The sequence below is a fragment of the Dendropsophus ebraccatus genome, chromosome 3 (genome assembly GCF_027789765.1).
Source record: "Dendropsophus ebraccatus isolate aDenEbr1 chromosome 3, aDenEbr1.pat, whole genome shotgun sequence".
NCBI lineage: Eukaryota > Metazoa > Chordata > Amphibia > Anura > Hylidae > Dendropsophus > Dendropsophus ebraccatus.
Window position 1 is genome coordinate 72057974 of NC_091456.1, and position 18771 is coordinate 72076744.

General features: G+C 42.4%; 1 long non-coding RNA gene across 1 annotated transcript in view; it reads right to left on the minus strand.

The window, feature by feature from the left end:
* The window catches only part of LOC138787144 (uncharacterized), a 127638-nt gene extending 120345 nt beyond the window's left edge, over window positions 1-7293 (minus strand). The window contains exons 1-2 of the long non-coding RNA XR_011362309.1: window positions 7209-7293; window positions 4234-4352 (exon numbers count right to left, since the gene is read on the minus strand). This is a non-coding gene — a long non-coding RNA (uncharacterized lncRNA). The remainder of the gene's footprint in view (window positions 1-4233; window positions 4353-7208) is intronic.
* Between the last annotated feature and the right edge of the window lie 11478 nt (window positions 7294-18771).

An 18771-nucleotide genomic window follows, 5' to 3' on the forward strand; every position in this document is an offset into this window, starting at 1 on the left:
GTCTCTTCTCAACAATACTGGCCTGGGTGCAATAAAGTGCTGCCGCATCCTCCTTGTAAACTTTTTTTTTTTTCTCATTATTTTTGGAAAAATTTTTCCCACTTTTTTCATTGTAATAGCAACTGCAACTAAACGAAACTATACCCTATCACACTCCCACTATTGTAGCTGCAATTATTCAGCCGTTAGAGCAAGGTTCATTTTCGGTTCGGACCGATCCGAAATTCAAGAAAGTTCGCCGGATAGTACCGAACCGAACTTTTCAAAAGTTCGCTCATCCCTAAATTAGACAATTTTTTATTTTCCTCATTTTGTACATAAAATTTAGCACATGCAAAGGTTTGTCATCGAATGCCACAAGAAATAGGAGTAAACTGCTATCTTCCAACCTGTTTTAGCATATCATTTATCATGTCAATACAATAGTATGAAACCATTTCTTACTGCTTCTTTTTTCTTCTCAGCTTAGTGCACAAAATGTAGAACTGGTAGAGCTGAAAAAAGACAGTGTAATATATATTCCATTATAATCCCAGGCTGACACTAAAGAAGCCGTATTCAGGAAGAAGAGGGAAATATTTCATAGAGGAGAATGTATTACTTTAAATAAGCATTCCACTTCCCTCCACAAATTGAGTTATTATCCAGAAAACAATAGAACAGACCTTTACTTCGACAACACTATGTTCCATCACAAACTAATGAACAATAACGCACTGTATATTTCAAAGTGAAGGATGTCAAATGCTGCCGTTATTCAAATTCTTTGCATGTTCAATGATTTTAGATGTGGGATCATGAAAAGAGACAGCACAGCAATACTGGGGTTTAAAGAAAAAAGCAACTGTTTTATTGTCTTCCAAATATTAGAGCTTTCAATCTTCAGCAACTGTTTTAGCACCATGGAAACAACTGTATGGGTTTCACCGAAAGCAAAAATGCGCAATATGTCAGAATGACTTCATGGAGTAGAAATAGATGTCAACAAACTCACTAAACTCAAGGTACTGAAACCGTTTTATGGCTTTTACCTGCAGACATCATGGGACTGAAGGAGGAGTAGCAGATTTGTGCCCTCGGAGACTTTGAATAATTGATAATAGGAACTCAACAAAGATTTGCATTGTTAAAGAAAACATCTGGTTTTACGAAGGAACATTCTCGAAATTGTAAATGTTGTTTATACTAAATGGGTTTCCTGATAATAGGAAAAACCTACGAGTTTGCAATGTGCTTAAATGTGGTTATATATGGGTGGAAGAAGACATGGATTCATCAAGTAATATAATTACATTTCCTAAACCCACCACACACCTGTCATTAGGGTGCTAATGGTACTGTCTTTCTGCTATACAGCAAAACTGTGTGTTTTATTGTGAATTACTGCAGTTTTAAGAGGGCTTAATAATCTTATACAAGTTGAGAGGATGCATGCTGAATTATCACATAGCAAAAGACAGGGTCATTACTGTGGTACTGCTTGTGTATAGCGTACTGCTATGGGTTCCATGGTGCCCTACACCAATAGTGTCAGTTGCTGTGGAAAGAACTGACAAATGTAAATTTTGCTACTTCTTATAAAATGTGGGATGCTTATAGTATAAAGGGATTTACTTCACATGGTAACGGTCATGTTGGAGGAATTGCCTACCTAAAGGAGGATTACCTACCTTTCGAGGCTTCTACCTAATAAAGGGGGTTCCCCTACTGGTCACAGCTACTTTATTGCGGGCCAATTCCCACCAAATCCCCCCCTCCCCCCTACTTATTCATTGGGGAGTAGTAAAAAATAGAGGAGCCTAAGATGTTTGTCTGTCAGATTCTGCGGAGACAAGTCATAGCTGCAAAAAGGGCTCATGGCAATCTGAGACAGATAGAAAAGAAAAAGAAAGAGAACAATTCTAAGAAGATGCCCTCTCTGCATCACTGAAAGTTTCCACAGTGTAACCTCTTATACTGTCTACACAGCTGTATAGAGCTTGAATCATCGCTACATGGGTACTGTATGTAGGATATTGGTCTGGTTGTATAATTTATTATTTATTTATTTTAAATCACAAACCTTTAGAAAATCCTGTGTGTGTCTGGTAGATGGACATGTGCATTAAAGGGAACCAATCAGCCCGTTTGGGCTGATATGGTTCCCTTGAGCATTGTATAAAGCACCTGGAGCGGGCCAGTAACGGACCTCTCTGCCTGTCAATCATCCCCTCTGAGCGCGCTGAAAGGCAAAGCGCAGTGACTAGATACGAGCGGGGAGCCACCCACCATGACTACTTCCCCGCTCGTATCCGGGGAATAAAAGTCATTTTCTCTGTTATAAAGCACCAGCTGCAGCCGCGGCCGGTACGTGCAGGGACCGCTCCAGGTGCTTTATACAATGCTCAAGGGAACCATATCAGCCCAAACGGGCTGATTGGTTCCCTTTAATGATCCAACACATGTGCAGTGTTCAGATAAGTGATGAATAGGAGAAATCCTGCCTGGGGCATTCCTATTGGTGAAGAGGGCGTGGAGGAAGGGCGGAGAGGCGTTGCAGGCCTTGGGCACAGACACTCTAGGCCATGCCGGTTTGACACAGGGCTGCAAGTGAGTTTAAAAGTATTTTTTGCAGAACAATAACTGCATGCACAGCTGTATAGAGCTGGGATCACCGCTACATGGGTACTGTATGTGGGATATTGGTCTGTGTGCAGTGATTTTTATTCAGTATCAATATGATGGTATTATCTCAACAATGCAGTAGTAATATATTGTTCTAATGGTCTAATTTATTATTATTTTACTTTTTTAGGTGGTGAAAATACTTTGCCTTGGCTCAGGTGCTGCCAGTCCAAGGGAAGTCTAAGTCTAAGATAGTGTACATAAAAAAAATTTTCATTCCTATAGAGGGATGTGAATTTCACTGTTATGTAACCCCAGGTTGAGTCTGCAGAATAACCATTGACTGATGGAACTTTCAGGTGAAAAAGAAACTTAACCAAGGGTCAATACTAGGAAGTGAGAATATCTGTCAAAGCCAAAACAAAATCTGATATCCTAACCAAGCAAAGCAATGAAACCCCAACAGCACAACTAGATAGAAAGGCAGGCAATAAAGGGTCAAAAAAACCAAGGTAAGTACCATTAAAGGGGTAGTGTGGCGCTAAACAATTATTCACTAAATAACACACATTAAAAAGTTATACAACTTTGTAATGTATGTTATGTTAGTGAATGGCCCCCTTCCCAGTGTTTCCCCCCACCCACACCAGACCCGGAAGTGTAGTGCTCTATACATACCTGCTTTTTGCCGACCCCCGTCCGCCATCTTGTGCCAATGATGTCATCTTCGGACGGACGGCAGAACCGCTCCGACCGTCCCTAGTGCCGGACGCCCTCTGCCGCGTCATCAGCTGCTCAGCCGTGATTGGCTGAGCATAACTGTGCTCAGTCAATCGCGACTGAGCAGCTGATGATGCGGCAGAGGGCGGCCGGCACTAGGGACGGTCAGAGCGGTTCGGCCAGTCGAAGATGACATCATTGGCACAAGATGGCGGACGGGGGTCGGCAAGAAGCAGGTATGTATAGAGCACTACACTTCCGGGTCTGGTGTGGGTGGGGGGGAACACGGGGAAGGGGGCCATTCACTAACATAACATACATTACAAAGTTGTATAACTTTTTAATGTGTGTTATTTAGTGAATAATTGTTTAGCGCCACACTACCCCTTTAAAAATATTGAAAACAGACACAATCTTTTGTGGTAAGCTCACCAGTTACTCCTTTCTTTCTTGGTGCTTGGTAAGGCACATCAAAAAAGACCGCATTTTGGAAACTACACCCATAAAGGAATACATTTGGGAGTGTGGCAAGCATTTTTATCCCACAGGTGTTTTGTAAAATTTATTAGTATTGAGCCATGAAAATTAAAAAAAAAACAGTTTTCTTTTCAAAGTATATGTGGTTTAACCTCAAAAAGTCTCAATTTTCACAATGAATACAGAAGACTAAGCATACCAAAATTAGTAAATAAGACTAAATAATGTTTAAACAACAAGCTGTCAGTCTTAGGTTTGTAAATCAATGTTACAAAATGTTATAAAGATTTAGCGATTTTAGTCTAAAATCAATCGTAGCATATACATGACAGCATGCCACTTGCTTTTATGCTTAGTTAAACATTACCTTAATGCTAAGGAAAGGCAGAATCCCATACAAGGCTCACCTCCAAGCTCCCGTGTAAGGCTTACCTTCAGGACTTGTGAATGAAATGTATCTCTCCAGTAAGATTACTTCGGTATACTTAACATCTAAATTTATTGGCTGACAAACATTTTCTTGTACCATCTGCTGCACAGCATTAAACTTTCTGTAATTAAGATGTCAAAGCCCAGGAGGATATGCATTAACGCAAATAAATTCATTTAATATAGTTGAGCATAACAGAACATATGATGTTTAACATAATAATGTTGAACAGATGTGTAAATAATAGAATGCTTAGTCATAAGAAACCAAGTATGGTGGATGTTTCCTTGGTCTTGGAATATTTAAAGCTTTACTGTCATTTAAAGTAACTTTTGGCATGTCATTTAAACATGTCAGAAGTTAAGTTCACAGTGTGTCTCAATCCTAATACCTGCTAATAGGGGGTTTAACAAAAATAAGTGTCGATGCACGCATGCTCATCCTGTGAATTGGGCTGTCAATTCGCTCTGTTCCGGAAGCAAATTCCCACCAATTTCTTAAGAAAATTAGCAAATAAATAAAATGGCGGCCGCACATGCTGTCTGGTGCGTTACTGGGCGGGAGAAATTTATTAACCATAATCTCTAGCGCCCTGTCCAATCAACTGCAGGCCCCTCTGTGATGTCAGCATCCCCCCTCCCTCCTTTATATAAGGCGTTTAGTTTATGGAGGTGGCCAGTTGGCTGTGTGTAGAGAGAAGAGCAGGATCGCAGCAGGCAGTTACAGCAGAGCAGGGAGAGACTAACAATTTAAGGCCCTATCCCACGGAACAATTATCGTCCGTATTCGGCCGATATCGGCTGCTACGGACAATAATCGTCCCGTGGAATAGAGTGCAACGATCAGACGACATCGTTCATGTCGGCTGATTGTTGCAGTCGCTTGTTTTTCAACATGTTGAAAAACAAGCGACTAATACAGCAACGATCTTCTGCCGTCGCTCTGTTGAATAGGAGCATCGGCAGCAGACGCTGCTGTATCCTATGGGCTGAGCGGACGATCAGCAATCACCCGGGCAGCCCCCCCGCAGCTCCCCGCCGCCCCTCCCGCACTCACCCGCTCACTGCGGCGGCGGCAGCGAGTGGGGAACGAGGAGCAAACAAGCGCTGAGAGCGCTCGTTTGCTCCTCTTAACGACCCGTGGAATAGGGGCTTTAGAGATGAAGAGGAGGGCTGATTGTAGGTATTTTTTTGTTGTAGCTGCCAAGTTTACCAAGTAACTGGGTACCTATAGGAATTCAGTGGGACCTGTGAAGATACAGTCCATATTATTCACTCACTGAGCAATGTAAACTTCTAAACTGTAAACTATACCAATTTACTGGGATCAGTCAATGGAGCGTGCGCCTTACATAATCAGTGGTTGCACTCCACTCCTACTGTGTTATACAAGTTGGGTTTCGTTAGATTGGATGATTGACTGGCTGATTGACATTTTTAAAAACAATTGCGATTTTCCAGTTTTTGACACTTTTACAAGAACATGTGTTAACAAATTAATCGTTCTGTAATAGTCCCAGTACTGTAGCTACTATAGTTTGGCTGTTATATTGAAATTTGTTAAAGAGGTTGTCCAACATTTTTTTCTTATTGGAAATGTGAATAATATGTAATCTGTCCCTTTCCCTTAGTGGTTTTCTTTAACCTTTTTTCGCCTCTGTGTCCCCGGGCCTCCTCCTCTGTTGCTGCTTTTTGGATTTGTGTTTGTTTACATAAAGAACTTCCAGGTCACAGGGGTCAGCAGTGACATCACAGCTCTGCAAGCCTATAGCTCCACCCCCTCCTCTCTGAATGTAGCTCCTCCTACTCTACCCATAGGCATGGAAATGCCTTTTAACCCCTTAAGGTCAAAGCCAATTTTCGTTTTTGCGCCTTTGCTTTTTATTATTACAATGATATACAACATGTATAACTTTTATATTATCTGATGGCTTTTAAAAAATTCAAACCATTGTTAACAAATATATGTTCCTTAAAATCGATCCTTTCCCAGGCTTATAACGCTTTTATCCTTTGGTCTATGGGGCTGTGTGAGGTGTAATTTTTTGCACTATGATGTGTTCTTTCTATCGGTACCTTGATTGCACATATGCGACTTTTTGATCACTTTTTATTACATTTTTTCTGGATTTGATGCAACCAAAAATGCGCAATTTTGCACTTTGGAATTTTTCGGCGCTGACGCCGTTTACTGTGCGACATCAGGAATGTGCTTAATTAATATTTTGGGCGATTACGCGCGCGGCGATACTAAATATGTTTATTTATTTGTTTATTTATTTATATTTATAAAATGGGAAAAGGGGGGTGATTTGGACTTTTAATGGGGGAGGGGATTTTTTATTAATAAAAAAACATTTTTACTTTTATTTTTACTTTAACTAGAAGTCCCCCTGGGGACTCATAGAGATCAATGCTGTGTATATACACAGCAAAGATCCATTAGATTGGTCATAGATTGCTATGGCCTGCTGCAGGCCATAGCAATCTATTGCTGAGTCGGGATCAGCGTCATTCCGACACTGAGGCCTGGCACATGCAGAAGAACGGATCTCCCCCCCGCGATCGCATCGCGGGGGGGAGATCCGTCCCACTAGACACCAGGGATGTTGTGCATAAAGCACTTCAATGCAGCTGTCAGGTTTGACAGCTGCATTGAAGTGCTTAATTAGCCCGCGCGGCAATGGGACCCACGCCGGCTAATAGAGGCACTGCCCGGCTGCAGATTGCAGCCAGGAGCGGTACCGTTCAGAGCGGGGTCCGCCATGGGTCGCTAAGGGGTTAAACAGCATGGTGGCTCAGTGTCTGCCAATTACTTATGTTATCAAATCAACTAGTTTTTTCACACTTGTGTCTGTTGTAGAACTACAAACCCCAGCCCACATGTACATGATAGGAGTTGTAGTCCTGGATTACATATACACTACAGTAGCCATCCTACTGGTGGGCGGGGTCTCAATAAGGAAGGATTCTGTTACCTCAGAAATAGATAGATAGAATGGTGACTGCCACGAGGTGAAGTCTCCTCTCTCCTCTCCATATTACACACAGCAGCAGCAGCACTGCCCTAACACTGTACATACAGTACAATAGTAACAATATAGGGGAAGATTTAGCAAAGCCTGTGCAGGGGAGTTACCCATAGCAACCAATCAGATTGCTTCTTTCATTTTTAAAAAGGCCTTGGAAAATGAAACCTAGAATCTGACTGGTTGCTATGGGCAACTGCTTCCCTGTTCGTCTGCACAAGTTTTGATAAATCACCCCCTCATAGTTCCTTTATTTACTGTTTATAGCTCCAACCTATGCTGCAGTGCTGTACAGAGATTGTAGTCTGTCATGCTGCCATTACTTCTGCAGTTTCTTCTGGCCTCAGATATAAGTTAAATGTTAGGGGTGGTGCTAAAGAAATGTGGAGGCATAACCCCACCCACCTGATGACTCACTGGCAGGAACAGGAAACAGAAAGAGAACACAGTAAGCGCTGTTAACCCCTTCAAGACCAAGCCTATTTGCACCTAAAAGACCAGGCTCATTTTTCAAAATCGGACCTGTCTCACTTTATGCGCTTATAGCTCAGTGATGCTTTAACATATGCTAGCGATTCCGAGATTGTTTTTTCGTCACATATGGCACTTTATATTACTGGCAAAAGTTGGTCACTACTTTGTGTGTTTTTTGTGAAAAACATCAAAATATCATGAAAAATTAAAAAAATTTGCATTTTATGAACTTTGAAATTCTCTGCTTCTAAAAAAAGAAAGTCGTACCACATAAATTAGTTACTAAGTCAAATTACCGATTCGTCCTCTTTATTCTGGCTTCATTTCATAAACATATTTTACTTTTTTAGGGTGTTACAGGACTTAGAAATTTATCAGCAAATTACCACATTTTCGTGAAAGTTTCCAAAACTGATATTTTTAGGGACCAGTTCTTTTTTTAAGTTGATTTAGGAGGTTTGTATACTGGAAACCCCCATAAGTGACCCCATTTTGGAAACTACACACCTTAAAGAATTAATCTAGTGGTATAATGAGCATTTTAACCCTACAGAAGGTCCCTGGGGGACTTCTAATACAACTACACTGACCTCCAATAGAGATCAGTGTAGCTGTATTATACAGCACCGATCCATGAGATCGGTGCTCTATTGCTTTGGTCTGCTGCAGACCATTGCAATAGAATACCGAGCCGGGATAAGCGTCATTTCGACGCTGAGGCCGAGCCCGGTAAGACCAAGAGATCCACCCTTCACGATCGCATCGCGGGGGGGGGGGGGGGGAAATCCCGCCTCTAGACACCAGGGATGGGATGCAAATAACACTGTTAGATGCAGCTGTCATCTTTGACAACTGCATCTAACGGTGTTAATTAGCGGGATCGGCGATCGGCCCGCTCCCGCTAATAGCTGCGGTCCCATGCTGCAGATAGCAGTGGGGATCGCGGCAGTTTAGAGCGGGGTCGTGGCAAGGCCCCCCTCTGAACTCCTTTTCCAGACATATGGCTTAAGAGGTTAAAGAGCCCTAGATTCCCATAGGAAATAATGGCCACACTGTACAGCACTAACAGCCAATCACAGCATATATGCAAATAGCAGGTCTTGTCACTCAATGCCTAACAACATCCACACAGTCACATGTCCACTATTGGCCAATAGAAAATGTAGAAGATGGAAGGTCTTTACTGATTTTGTCTAACTGACATGAGTAAGATTGTCATGGTAACCGAGCAATGTTCTTTACCATTATAAGTAGCAGTCACTGGTGTAGCAAAGGTCAATCTGTTGTGTAGCAGAACCGATACCCGTATGACACAGCAGAGCTGAGTCTGTGTTGTAGCAGAGCCCATACTCACGTGATACAGCAGAGCTGAGTCGGTGTTGTAGCAGAGCCGATACCCACATGACACAGCAGAGCCGAGTTGGTGTTGTAGCAGAGCCGATACCTGCAAGACACAGCAGAGCTGAGTCGGTGTTGTAGCAGAGCTGATATCCGCATGGCACAGCAGAGCTGAGACGGTGATGTAGCAGAAGTGAGTCAGTTAGGTAGCAGAGGTGAGTCAGTGATGTTGCAGAGGAGAGTCAAATTAGCTCTTGAAGTGATGGTTATAAAGTCACTTTTAAAGGGTTGGTACCAAAGTCTCTCTTAAAATGTCGGTATCAAACTCGCTCTTAAAGGGCCGGGCCACATTCGCTAATAAAGGGTTGTACCAAAGTCACTTTTAAAGGGACAGTACATCAGCTGGTCTTAAAGGGACAGTTTATAGGTCACTCTTAAAGGGTTGGCACTAAAGTTGCTCCTTAAGGAACTGTACCAAAGTCGCTCTTAAAGGGACAGTACCAACGTCGCTGTTATAGGAAGGGGAATCAAGGGTTAAAGGGAAGTCACTGTTAAAGGGTCACTCTTTTCAAGTACTTTGTATTTGCCTGGAAATGCAAATCTAGTTATATAAGTCTTTTGACCATTAAAGGCACCAAAAAAAATCTGGAAACCATCTGCCAGGTGCTAGTGAACCCAGAACGACCAGCGAGTACAGAATTATGACACTCCTCCGCGACATTAAGATAGAATTGAATAGGGACAAATAGTTTGCCTGAAGGGAGATTAGCTGGAGCAATGTGTTGATTGTAACATTTAACAGTAAGGTTCATGCGGGAAGTGTTTTTAGAAAAAAAACTGAACTCGAGAACAAGAGGACACCGTGAGAGGTTAGTTGGGGGAAAGATCAGAAGCAACAGGAGAAAATATTAATTTACTGAAAGAGTAGTAGATGCTTGGAACAAACTTCTAGCAGACGTGGTTGGTAAATCTACAATAACAGAATTTAAAGTGTCACCGTCGTTATAACTTTCAAAATCTAAATCAGCAGTAGTTGTGATAAAAAGCAAGTGGGCACTGGAGTTCTGTTGGTGATTTAGGACAAGATCATTAGTGATGACCAAATGTGCCGCAGTAGAAGCAGAGAGCATTTTTTATCTGGTGATCCCAGATCATGAGGCATCATGGCTCCTACTTGTATGGGTTTTCATACTCCACCAGTGCCTAAGGACTAACTAAGGACAGTTCTCGAGCATCAGGAACTAAGGAAAATGCCGTCTTTTGAGAATCTCCATGTAAAAGAGACATTATGTTAAATATGATGTGTTTTACAATGAACAATATCTTGGTATAATATAATATAAGTCAAATATACTACTGACTACATCATAATAGCACAACACTATTCACTGTATAAAGAAATTGTAATACTGACAGTATAATATCATATTCTATTCACTGAATACTAGGGAGACGTGTATAAGTTGGGAATAGCTACATAAGCAACACAGCAATATCTATATTGAGAAACGTTACATAGAGAAGATGAGCTATATTTGTTATGGTCATATATGTACAGGTACACACACTCAATTATAATAAACACACCCACACATGACATTGACAGTTAGCCATGAACCCTATATAAATGGTAGGGCCCTATTCCACCGGACGATTATCGTTTAGATTATTGTTAAATCGTTCGAATCTAAACGATGATCGTTTGGTTGAAATGCAGTTAACGATTAACGACCGAACGAGAAATCGTTGATCGCTTTATAAGACCTGGACCTATTTTTATCGTTGCTCGTTCGCAAAACATTCGCAAATCGTTCGCATTGAATAAGACATCGTTCGGTCGTTCACAATAGATACGAACGCAATAGCGAATAAATAGCGAAGAAAAAACTATCGCAATTACGATCATAAGTAACGATTATCGTTCCATGGAAATGAGTGAACGTTTTCAGGTCTTTCGCAATAGCGGTCGTTTGAGATTGTTATTCGTTAACGATTATGCAAACGATAATCGTCCGGTGGAATAGGGCCAGTAGTCACCAAGATGGAGGGAGGTTGAATCAGGGTTGAGCCCTATGAAGGATCCAGGGCCTTCAAGGAGAAGGCTATGTCGCATGAAGGAATCCATGATGGAAGAGTGACGGAAGGGATGTCATCCAGGATGCTTGAAGCAACAGCTGCTTGAAGCTCGTGACGATTTGTAAGACAACCCCTTCAAGGAACTCTCATCATAAGCTATGGACACTAGACACTAAGGACTGTAAGACATTTCTCTGATACTCATTTTTATTCAATTCTGTAACTTTCATTACTTTTGAAGAAGAAGCAATAAATCTCCATTTTTATAAAGAAACCTCTCTGATGTCATCCTACTGCGGCGAGCCATGAACTATAGGTAACTCCCAATTTTCTATACATTATTATGCTCACTCTTTGGGCCTCACTACTAGATGACCGGGGTTTTAGGCTAAAGTAAAGAAAATAAATGCCTTCTATTACCATTGAATTTTTCAGGTAACTTTACCTTAAGTTCTACCACTGCCTGAGCTGAAGTGGAAGAAGGTCAATGTTCCTGGACCTGTACACCTTCAGCTAGATCCTGCATCTGACTGACCACGGCATTCATGGCCTCCATTCTAGTGTAGCGGGAAAATGTACGGCCTGTGATTCTGTCCCGAAAGCGGGAAGGCATGAATCTTCATCTCACCCACAGCCTTACCCCCGTGGATCTGGCTCTAGGCCGTAAGCAACAACTGGGTGACAAACCTACACTGAATAAGCGCACAGAAAAGAAGGAAGATGAACAACACAGAAAAAAAACTGTTAAACTAGCAGGCCAAACCAAGAGGGCAGCAAGGTACAAAAACGTCAGGCAAGAGAATAGTCAGGAGTATAAGCAAAGATTAGAGAAGTAACGTATACAGAGAAACACTAGTGAGCCACAGTATGACACTCACAAATATCACTGAATAATAGCAGCAAGTTTAAATAGAGTTCCCGGACCCTGCCCCAACAGTTGTTTAGGGTGGGCTTCTGGCACTCCTATTGGCCTGTGTGACACACTCCCTGCTCAGAGTGGTTATTAAAGGGGTTAAAGTGACTCTGTACCCACAATCTGACCCCCCAAAACCGCTTGAACCTTCAGGAATATAGCTGCTTATAATCCAAGATCTGTCGTGGGGTCCGTTCGGCAGATGATGCAGTTATTTTCCTAAAAACAACTTTTAATCCTACAGCGCTGTGTCTAACACACCCTCTCTGTCCTTCCTCCCCGCCCTCCTCAGCATTAGGAATGATCCAGGAACATTAACTGCTGTTTGAGCTTTGCACAGGTGTCTTAAAGATCCAGCCCATGTTCATTATGCACACAGAAGGGGAATAGGAAGCAATCTGTCTGGAGCATTCCTAATCATGAGGAGGGTGGGGAGAAAGGACAGAGAGGTGGTGCCAGAGGTGGTTATTTAGATGAAATCTGCTGCAGATCTGCTGCGGATCCACACCATCAGAACCGCTGCAATATGGTATGTGTGAAGCTACCGTACTATATAAGGTACTGCCCACTGGTTGGAACAAAGTTTAGATCACTGCTATAAAATTCTGAGACAAGCTTTGTCTAAAAATTGTCTTCATAGAGGTCTGCTTCAGATAAATAGAAAATTGTTAAATACATTACTTTAACCAGAGAAGATGTCATTCAGGAATCGTTAAATTAAAGAGGGTTTCCAAGCAGGGCAATATATTTATATTTGGAGAGAGAGAGAAAGAGAGAGAGAGAGAGAGAGAGAGAGAGAGAGAGAGAGGAGGTAATTTAAAAAAAAAATGCATATACTTACCTTCCCCGCTTCTGTGCCACCGCCAGTAATATGTCAATTCCAGGTTTGTGAACTTATTAAATGTTTTAAACGTCTGGATCACCATTTTACTGCTAGCAAACTATAAAACATTTTATATGCCTGAATAACCATTTTAACCTCCCTCCTTAACAAAATTCTGTTTACACCCCTGATCCATAGACAGGGAGATTTATTATGGGTTGAGACTTTTGGAATTCCTACTATTTGGTTGCAGACAGCAAATGCAAAAAGCAGAAATAACATTGGTAAAGTACTAAAAGTAACTGTGATATTACAACACACTGGGAAAGCCAAGCTGAGAAATAACACCTCGCAAGGGGTAGATGAGGTGGGAAAACAGCTCAGTAGAGGTCACTTTGACATTTAAAACTCAAGAATTACTTACTTGCGCTATGTTAAAGATCACAGGATATAAGCACAATGTTAAATTATGTTGTATTATAGCAAAGAAAAAGTCTCCACAAGCAACAAGAACTAATTTATAGTAATTGCATTTGTAGCTTCACATTATTGTCACTTGCTTGGTGGATAAAATGCTTAAGCTATGTTCACACACTTTAAAACCAAACCTTTGTTAACCCTACAACCCTCTGCACAGTATATGCACTGGGCAGGTGAGGGGACCAATATAACACAAGCTCAGGACCTGAGACCGTGTCATAGTTGGTGAGTCCTGGTTGCTATCGGCAGCCGGAACTCACAATAAATGACAGCAAAGCAGCGATCATACAATGTCTGTCATTTAACCATTTAATTGTCATGATCAATAGCTAGCTCCGGAGGGTCAGCTGGTACTGTGGGAAATAGTCAAGGTAACCTGTATGGGGTTAATCCAGTGGAGATTGTAGTAAGGTCTTTTTTGAAAGGTGAACGGGAATCCTTATGAAAATAAATAAGGTCCTAGTGGGCCAGTGAATAGGAACAGTGCAAACTGGTTGCCATGTAGGCTTGTAAAGTGTCTAGGAAGACCTGGTGTAATTTGTAGTCTAGTAGGTAGCCCTAATAATAATAGGGATCTAAAATAAATTAAAGGTTGAATGCCTTTGAAGTCCTCAAAGGTGCCGCAAGCAGTGTACCATTTAAAGCGACTCTGTACCCACAATCTGACCCCCCCAAACCGTTTGTACCTTCGGATAGCTGCTTTTAATCCAAGATCTGTCCTGGGGTCCGTTCGACAGATGATGCAGTTATTTTCCTAAAAACAACTTTTAATCCTACAGCGCTGTGTCTAACACACCCTCTCTGTCCTTCCTCCCCGCCCTCCTCAGCATTAGGAATGATCCAGGAACATTAACTGCTGTTTGAGCTTTGCACAGGTGTCTTAACGATCCAGCCCATGTTCATTATGCACACAGAAGGGGAATAGGAAGCAATCTGTCTGGAGCATTCCTAATCATGAGGAGGGTGGGGAGGAAGGACAGAGAGGTGGTGCCAGCCTAATGCATATACTAATGTAAGCCCCGGCCGTTAGACACAGCACTGCAGGTTTAAAAGTCGTGTTTAAAACAATAACTGCATCACCTGTCGAACGGACCCCAGGAGAGATCTTGGATTAAAAGCAGCTATCCGAAGGTACAAGTGGTTTGGGGGGGGGACAGATTGTGGGTACAGAGTCACTTTAAGGTGTGCGCCAGCTAATGATCAGTGCAGGGAGTACACAGGAAGCTGAACAATGAGTGTTCAAATCCCCTCCACAAATTTGTCTGAAAGGTGATGTGAGAGAGGGGGACATATTGAGCAGTCTGTATAGGGAGTACAGCATTCTCTGTGGAGGGGGGAACACTATGTGGAAGAAAGGAGCAGTCTGTCTGCAAGGTGCACTGTATGTAAATAGAGGGCAATAAGGAATATTTTGTTTAAGAGGGAGATGAAGTGGAGAAGTCTGTAAGAAGGGAGCCAAAGATATCAGTCTTTGTCACAGAAGAGAACATAGAGAAGAGTTTGTTACAGAGGAAGGGTAAGGGAGAAGCCTGTGAAAAGGAGAACATGGAGATCAGTCCATGTGCAGGATCAATCTATGTCGGGGTATATACTTTTGGGGGAAGCACACAAGGGGTATATACAACTAAGGGAAAACAAAAGAAGTATATACTACTGGGGGCAGCACACAAGGGGTATATCATACTAGGGCAGCACAGAAGGGGTCTAAACTACTGGGGCAGCACACAAGGGGTCTATACTACTGGGAGCAGCACACAAGGGGTCTATACTACTGGGGCAGCACACCACCGGTCTATACTACTAGGGGAAGCACACAGAGGTCTATACTACTGAGGCAGCAGACAAGGGGTCTATACTACTAGGGCAGCACACAGGGATATATACTTCTGGGGCAGCACTCAAGGGGTCTATAGTACTGAAGCAGCACACAATGGTCTATACTACATCAGGGCTGCACAAAGGGTCCTGATACTATATATGGCCTGCACAGAAGGTCCTGATCCTATATGGGGACTGCACAGAGGGGCCTATACTATGTGGGAACTGCACAAATGGGCCTATATTATATAGGGACCTTACTACTATATTGGGGTACAGAGCATTATTATGTGGAGGCACAGGAGCATCTTAAAACTATGGGGGAACAAAAGGGTGTAGCTACCATATAGGGGCTAAGGGGACATGACTAGTGTATGTGCTGGTGCCTAAAATGTTTCTCTGGAAGATCCTGAAGCAACAATTTACAGCCAGGGGAAGACTTCAAGGTGGCCGGGGTCGCGGCCGATTGAGAGAAAGAAGAAAGAAAATAAATGGAAAACTCAGCGATGCCCCCTGTGAGTCACTAGATGTAACTGGACTGTTATAGGGTCTGTAGTGGTAGTAATAGTGGTCATGGTGTGGTGGTATTATTTAGGTATTATGTAATGGTATTATTGGTGATATCTTTCTGTGTTGTTTAGAGAAGTTTGGAGGCAATATGTAATCACTGTATGGTGCTAAGGGTGTTAGAAGATAACTGCAATATGTATATATTGGGGCTTGATACTATGTGGCAGAATTTTTTAGGGCATTACACTGTGTGAACCACTGATTCTGATTATGCTGCATTCGGGTGAGCCAAAAGTACATTCCGCACAGGGCGTCATCTACCCTAAAACCCTGCAAGCACCAATACTTTGCTGTGAATAAGAGCCTTTTGCCACTAAAACCGTATAACACTTCTTCTGCCAAGTTTACTTAAGAACTTCTTTACTGTTTTGAAAATCTGTATCTACCCTGATCATTGCAGATTGAACACCATGGTTACTAGACACATAACACAATGGGATCGAGACTAGTAACACCAGTGCATCCCCTGCTTTATCAAGGTCTTGAAAATTAGAAAAGTGCCCAAGAGCCAGAGGTCCCACTACTGCTGCTATAATGCTAACTGTGATGACCATAAGTCCTAGCAGTGGCGTAGCTACCTTGGTCGCAGCGGTCCCCACTGTGACCGGGCCCTCCACAAGAGGGGGGCCACCGCACTGCCCCCCGTTTCCCCACCCCAATCAATCACTCTTGTGACCGCAAGCATTGTTCTGCCATCTATAAGGGGGACAACATAGGGTGGCATCTATGAGGGGGACAACATAGGGGGGTCATGTATAAGGAGGACAACATAGGGGGGTCATCTATAAGGGGGACAACATGTGGGGCATCTATAAGGGGGAGGGGCATCTATAAGGGGGGCAACATAGGTGGGGCCATCTATAAGGGGGACAACATAGGGGGCCATTTATAAGCAGAAAACATGGGGGGCATGTACAAGGGGACAACATAGGGGGAATCTATAAGGGAACAACATGGGGGCATCTACAAGGGTACAACATAGGGGGAACCATCTATAAGGGAGACAACACAGGGGGGCTATCAATAAGGGGACAACATAAGGGGCGCCATCTACAAGGGGAACAACATAGGGGGGCAACACAGGGGGAGCCATCTATAAGGAGGACAATGTAAGGCAGACATCTATAAGGGGGAAAATACAAGGGGGCCATCTATAAGGTTCAAACATAAAATGTACAGTGGGGGCATCTAATTCAATGGACTACACAGAGGAGCCATCTATAAGGGGGGCTACAAAGAGGAGGGCCATTTCTATAGGGGATGTCATCTACTATAGGGGACACCTCATGGGGGGCTCTCAAAGAGATACACATGGGGCCATCTATAAGGCGGCTACACAGAGGGGGGCATATACTATAAGGGGGTCACATAGAGTCAGCCTATCCACTAAGTGAGGGCGTAAAGGGGCTAATACAGATGTGCAGTTTGTAGAGAAATGAAGAAGTTGCCAGAGTGAGGAGTCTAATATGTTTGTTTGGCAGATTCTGTGGATTTGTGGCTTGGAGAAGTTCTCATAATGACCCATAAGAAGAAGAAGAAGAAGAAGAAGAAGAAGAAAACAATTTTTATCAGAGAAGACGTTCCCTGTGAGTCACTTGATATAACTGCACTGTAATGTATATGGTGTACAGAACCTATGTAGAGCTGGGGCTATCTCTATATGACTGGATGAGGTGATATTGATCTTTGTACTGTGGATTATTCAGTAGCGGCGGTGGTGTTAGTATGTGGTGGTGTTATTTAGTAGCGGCTGTGGCGTTAGTCAGTATGTGGTGGTGTTATTTGTTACTTGTTATCTGGTACTGTGTTTTATTGGTCTTAGTATACAGGACTTGGTCAGTAACAATATGGTGGTGATGGTAATGGTGTGGCGGTAATATTTCTGTTGTATACTGGTATTATTGGTAACATTGGTCTCAGTATACAGGATTTGGTCAGTAACAGGATGTCAGTAATATGCATGGTGATAATTAGAGATAAGCGAACCCGGTTCAGGTTCAAGTCGATCCGAACCCGAACGTTCGGCATTTGATTAGCAGGGGCTGCAGAACTTGGATAAAGCTCTAAGGTTGTCTGGAAAACATGGATACAGCCAATGACTATATCCATGTTTTCCACATAACCATAGGGCTTTATCCAACTTCAGCAGCCACCGCTAATCAAATGCCGAAAGTTCGGGTTCGGATCGACTCGAGCATGCTCGAGGTTCGCTCATCTCTAGTGATAATATTTCCTGGTATTATTGGTAATGTCGATCTTGATATATATATACCAATAACATCGCTTGGTCGTGAAAGGGGGGGCAGCCCCCAGTTTGACCTCTTACACCAGGGCCCAGGAGACATTAGCTTCGCCCTTGAGTCCCAGCTGGCCCCTGTATTACCATTTGCACATTCCTACTTGATCAATGTGTGTAAAAGTTCCTTGCTTTCCCATAGTGAGAGCTTTGCACCCTGTTTGCTCTCTCTCTCTTAATCATTTCTACCAAATTACAAGCAATAAAAAATTTTCCTTCAGCTAAACATAAAAGATAATTTCTTTACTTCTAGGAAGAAAAGCAGTAAAAGGGATGAACTCAGATAACATGTATCTGCAGTATATTGGTTCAAGGTTAGCTAAGAGAATATTGGTGGCAGGTTTGCTACTTCAAAAAACAAATCTATTTTCCTTGTGCTTGCTTATATGCAGCACCTTGCATCAGCATCCCACTGCTCCACAATAGATGCCATATTGTCGTACCTTATTTCTTAAGATCTCCTTTTACTTCCCCTGTTGGCAATATCTAAGATGGCACACTATATGCAAAATCATTTTACTATGCTAAGAAATCAAATGGAAATTGGCAAGTGAAAAGAATGAGTTTATCACAGGCATTTAATCCTTATTATATTTAGACCTAGCAGCCACAGGAACGTTTCTACACCATGAAAATATATATATCTCTCTTTTTTTTTTTCCTTATTAGTTTTTTTTTCTTTTCAAGAAGAATGATTGATTGATTCAGTCTCCGGGTTGCCTAA